Here is a 6,363-nt window from a genome sequence, read left to right as displayed (position 1 = left end):
TATTATGACAATAGATGTAGATTAGATGTTCATACATAGTGTCCACCGACCATGTGTCATGCCCTCGTTTCTCAAAGTGTTGTCCATGTGTCTCAACATTACCATTATTAATGTCTATGTAGTCCATCCCCTACTTGCTAAATTGCATGTAAATAGTGGCATTTGGTGGGTTCTAGAAGACACAAATTAGATAAAATCCAAAAAGATTGAAGAAAGTGAAGAAATCCATCCTTTTTTTTTATTTTATTTACTTTTGTTATTTATTTATTTCATATATTTATATATTATGTTTAATTTATTTTATTATTATACTATATTTATTTTAATATTATATTTATTGATATCCGTGTTCTTGTTGTGTTACTCAAGTTCACAACACGTTATCAACACGAACTCTTGTGTTTTCCTCACTAAAAGTAGGTCCTAAGGGTATGTCAGTTTTTTTCTCTTTGTTATAATTGAGAAATTAAATGTTGTTTTATATATTGATATATATTAAATTTCTAATATAAATATAATATTTTGTAATAGTGTTACTATGAAAATATTATAAAATTAGAATTTGTAGCATTTGATATTAATGGTAATAACTATTTGTCATCAGTGTTTGATGCCAAAATATACTTGGATGCCATAAAAATGTGATCATTAGAAAAAAAAATTTTCTTCCTAAAGCTCGTTGTAAATGGATGTAATTGAAGCTCCAAAATTTTAAATCAATATGTTAGAGAAGACATTTTTCTACATTTCAGATATGCTCCTACAGTAGCAATATCGACTGAAAAGTTTTAAACAGTATTATGAGCTAATTTCATGCTTTCTCGTGGCTGAACAAAATAACGAGTTATTGATGAAAAATCATGAATCTCGACCAACTGGAACAACACTATTTCCTTAAGTTAATGTTGTGAATGTTAATAATTGTGGTCGAGGTCGTGGTTGCAATCAAAGTTGTGACCGTGGCAGAGGAATAAATAATTATTATTTTCATGGTGATCATTCTAATCATTCAAATTTCAAAAGAACCACAGAAAATGATGATCACAAAGAAAAAACTCCACAAGATAAGAGTTCAAAAAGTGTTGAAAATAAATGCTTCTGATGTGAAATGACTGGTGATGCGTTTTTATTATGTGATGAAATGAATGCTATGTTGATTTATAACACACTGTTTTATCTAGTCGAACCCAAGTGTAAGTTCAACTAGAGTCCTGGAAGGGTCGAACTCAGGGATTGTTTTGTAAGTATGCATTGAAAATTACTGTTTTGATCTTGACGTGTTTAAATTACTAAATGAGAGATGAGTTGGTTTTATGCTATTCTAACACTAAGGTTGGTTAAATGACAAATGCGATGGACAATAAATTTATGTGAGACAGCCTGTGTGATGAGTGTTAAATTCGAATGGATAGAAGTAGGGTTGAGAAGAATATTCAAGAATATTCCTAAGTAAATGCATAAATCATGTGTTCAAGTAGATGACTTGAAATTATAACCTACACCTTTCAGTGCACAGAGCCACAATATCCTATCTCTAAGATGCATGCAATGAGTGTTTATTGCAAGAGATATTTCTTTATTTCTAAAGGAGCTTTCTTCTTGTTTTATGAAATCTAAACCCTTAGTTCTTCCAAACCTAGGTTTAATCTACTCGGAATAATATTTTGATTTGTTCAAGTATTCAATAAGCATGCATAAAATAAGTTGAATGAACAACTTTATGTTTTTACTTAGTTCATGTTAGTTAAATGTTTCTCAACCCATAAGTGATTTAGTTGCTCATGATGACAATAACAAAGATAGATAAATGATGAGCTAAATATGCATTCATATTGGTAAAATATGCTTCTCAACGTTACACAATACAAATACAACTAAGATAAATGAAAAATAGAGAAAGAAGGTCAAGCTGCGGTATGCAATCTCTTACTTCCTCCGACTTTTCAATGACTACTTTGCTGAGATTGTCTTGAAGACAATGCTCCTCTTCTGCTTCCAAGGAAAACCTAATCTCTCACTTAAGGTTCATGAATGGTTAGAAAGAGAAGTAAGGATTTTCACAGAGTTTCTTCCAACTTCTTGGTTTTCTCTCTCTCTCTCTCTCTCTTTTTTTTTTGCATGACATTATTGTGGAGTATTTATAGGCGTCGAGGGGTAGCTTTTTTTCTCTCATTAATGATTATGTTGATAAGGCACATTAAATGTCATACCCTAGTGTTAGAAGTTCATTGGTTCTGCCGTGAAGCTTTCTTATCAGCTACCAATTTGTTTTTTTTTTTAATTTGACTTCCGCCGCCTGTGTCGCGTCACTCTCCATCACAAGAATCCACTAAATTGGTTAACTATGCAATCTCCATTTTGGCGTTAAAGACTTTTCCCATGATCGCATAAATAGACTTTCTACACCAAATAAAGCATAATTTATAACTCTTTGTAAGCAAATAGGCTTTGTGTGTGTGATCACATGATGTTATTATCTATATGAATTTTTCATTAAGTTATCTCATTTTCAGCGCTTCTTCCTAATTGTTTTAGATAAAAGAGACATAATAACTTGTATTTCTACAAGTTATCACACTCCAAGTTTAAAACAATGCTTGTCCTCATGCATGTATTTAAAGTCTTAATGAATCTCGATCGTTTTGACACATCATCTAGACCTCTCAAAGTGTTTTCAACTCAAAACTTTGTTGGACCAGAGCTTTCTTTAGCTTTATTCCTCTACCTATGAAAATATTTCCAGCATTTAGATGCGACAAGCTTATTCTTCAAAAATTCTTTATTTATTTCCAAAACTATCTTATATTTCATTTTCAGGAATGGGCTTTTGGTTCAAGAGATTCAAAAAATTCAAATATTTTCAGCCTTTAGATGCGGCAAGTACTCCTTGATGTATTAATCAGGTTTGATCATGCGCTGATTCGAGCATCTCACCTTCATTTTAGCTTGTCCCCACGGGTGTTATGCGGACATCGAACTATGAGCAAGGTGCTCTTTTCAGACTTAACTCATGCCTTTTGATATTGGCAGTGGAGTTGTAATAATTTATTTATTGCATAATCCCCACCTTCGTTTTGGCTTGCCCCCCACGCGTGTCATGCGGGTATCCAACTACAAGCAAGGTCCGATTTCAACGTGTTTTCTTTTTTTGGATAAATGAAATATATCAAGGAGATTTTAGGTGATTAAAAACTTGATTTGAACGTTTTAGGCTCAAACCTTCCACCCACAAATTTAGAGAGCAGCAAAGTTCACATTGCTGAAAATCGAATTATATGATGGCCTCAGAAAGATGTCTCAAAAGAGGTTTGAGGTAAAGCTTGCACGCATACTAAATTCAAGAAACGTTTCCCAAGGAAAAACCTTAATGTAGCATTAGTCAAACTAAACTTTGTGTTGGCACACAGTATCATCATTGAGGTCTTTATTGGAATGCAACAAAACAAGATTATTAAATGATCAGAAATATAAACAAGATATGAACAGAAAGAAAAGGCAAGGAAAAGTTGGCAAAAAAAATAAAAAATTCATAGATTTAATTTCATAATGCGATGATAATGAATACAAGAAGAAATTGAAAGCAAACACCCCCAAATTTTAATTTCCTCCTGCATTGTTATTGTTTTGCTCTTGTGGTGGTGCATTTTCTCCAAGGAATTGTAGAGGAGCTTGGAGATGCAGAGGGACAGGTCGTGCGTCCTTTCACAACCCTCACGGTCGACTGATGTTCGTGGTTCTCTCACCTACAATGAGTTCGGTAGGGATGCATTAGGTTATAATCCCCATGCACCCTCAATCTCATCACATCTAAATTCTAAGTTTATCCAATCTTACTAAGAAATCCAATGTTCCAAAAAAAAAAAAAAATCAGAAAGTAGTAAATTAAGTGAAATGAAAGAAAAGCATAAAAAGGATACGATGCGTTCCTGAAAAAGACGTCATCGCTTCTCAACGCAGGGGCTCCCTAAACTTCGTTACTCAGGTTTTCCCAAATCTATGGAGGCCTTTTCATGATCAAAACTGCCTCCAAAATATGGTTTGATTCTTTGGCCATTGACCTTAAATGCTTTGGTTTCATCTTCATGCATCAGTTCTACTGCTCCATGAGGGTAGATTTCTTTTATAATAAAAGGTCCTAACCATTGTGATTTCAACTTTCCTGAAAATAAACCCAAACATGAGTTGAATAGTAAAACTTTTTGGCCAATTTCAAAAGTTCTCTTACTGATGCATTGGTGGTGCCAACGCTTCATGTGCTCCATGTAGATTTTGGAATTCTCATAGGTTTGTAATCTTCATTCATCCAATTCTAGTAATTGCAATTTTCTCGCTTCACCTAAGGCTTCTATGTCAAAGTTGAGCTTCTTTGTTACCCATAATGCTTTATACTCAAGCTCCAGAGGCAAATGACATGCTTTTCCAAAGACAATCGTATATAGGGACATCTCGATGAGTGTTTTATATGCGGTGCGATATACCAATAACGCCTTATCTAGCTTTTGCGTCCAATCCTTGCACGTTAAGTTAACAACCTTCTTGAGTATTGACCTGATTTCTCTATTGGACACCTCAGTTTGACCATTCGTTTGAAGATGGTAAGTTGTAGCTATCTTGTGATGAACGTTATACTTGACCAGGAGCTTACTAATCATGCGGTTGATGAAGTGATTTCCTTCATCATTTATGATAGCACGCGGGGTGCCAAAAGGGTAAAGATATTCTTCTGCAGGAACTTCGAAACTGTGGCTGCATCATTTGAGACACAGGAAATTGCTTCAACCCATTTCGATACATAATCGACAACTACCAGAATGTAGCTGTGGCCATTGGAGGGCGGAATGGGCCCATGAAATCAATTCTCTCGACTTATAGAATGACGTTCAGTGGCATCTCATTCTTTTCATAAACGTTCCTTGTGCATTGGCACTTTTCGCATTACATGACGTATTCTCGGGCGTCCATGAACAATGTGGACCAGTAGTACTCACTTTGCAGTACTTTCTCCACTGTTCGTTGTCTTCCAAAGTGGCCACTGTATGACGACTCATGACATTGATATAGAATGCGAACAAAAGATGTCTCAGGAACGCATTGTTTTAAAATATGATCTGTAAATCCCGAACCCTACATTCCTACTTAAATATGTTAATTAATATGTTGACTAGGTTTAAATATGAGTTAATGATATATTGTAGGGAAAGAAGAGTGAAGGAAGAAAATTCTAAGTGTTGATGTGAATGGCCTCGGGTAGCTTTGAGTTTGGCCCTAGCAAGTGAAAATTTGGCTAAGTATGGAACTAGGTGTGGATGCCATGAAGCGTTAGTGTGAGGACTTGGTAGGCGATGACCTTGTCATTTGGAGGTTAGGCAAGCGCCTAGAAGAGCTAATTTTTTTGGCTAATTGTAGAAGTCAAGTGTAGCCTTGCGATGAATCTTGTGAAGCATGGGCGCATGAAGTGTGGGGTGTGTGGCAGCCAAGGTTGTGGAAGTTAAGTGAGGCTATGTTGAACATGAGGGTAGGTCACAAGGCTAAGTGTTGGTCGAGGGCTTGCCATGCGCTAGCAAGGAACATGCGATGATCAAGGCCTTGAGAGGTTAGTGAGCTAGTAGTTCATGTAGCAAGACAAGGCTTTTGGCGATGAGCATGATGAGGCTATGGCATGATGATAGGCGAGTGTGGAAATCAAAGGGTAGCCATGCGTTGATCATAGGCATGCATCAACCAAGCTCATCTTGAGGTTAGTAGGCGTTGAGGTGCACGGCGTGCTACAAGGATGCGTGCGTAAGGACCTTGAAGGCCTTAGGCGTTGGGAGGCTATGAGTGCGCTTAGGTATGCGTTGATGGTGTTGGTGCAAGACACATGAAGCATGCGCTGCATGGTGAGGTATGCACTGAGGCTGGCATGCGTCTAGTTGGTGGTGCGATGAGGTTGAGCCATATGTTGGTTGAGGCTATGTGATGCTCAAAGCAAAGCCAGGACAAAGGAAATCAAGCGTTGGACAAGAGGGCATGCAACCAAAGGGGTAGCATGCAATGGTGAAGATTGTGGGCCTTGCATTGATGGGTGCCATTGACAAGAGCCTTGTGTTGGTAATTCAAGGAAGGCAATCAACTTAATTAATTAGCTGTTGCAATCAGATAAACTAATCCCACTTAAGGGATGAGGTGGCAGCTTAATAGTTAGAGTAAAACATGCAGACTTGAGTATAAAAAGAGAGGCTGACTTTAAAAGCATGGTTTGAACAATCTACTTATGCGATTAAGGTGCTTTCAAAGCCATCTGAAAGTTTGATGAGTCTGGTTAATGAAGTAGGGGTGCCGGAAGGATACTCCAAAGGAATCGAGCTAGAAATTGAAGAATTT

This window comes from Benincasa hispida, chromosome 9 (assembly GCF_027475165.1).
Source record: "Benincasa hispida cultivar pf3 chromosome 9, pf3_genome.v1.1, whole genome shotgun sequence".
Classification (NCBI taxonomy): Eukaryota; Viridiplantae; Streptophyta; class Magnoliopsida; order Cucurbitales; family Cucurbitaceae; genus Benincasa; species Benincasa hispida.
The sequence above is the reverse complement of the archived record's forward strand: the minus strand, read 5'-3'. Positions refer to the sequence as shown.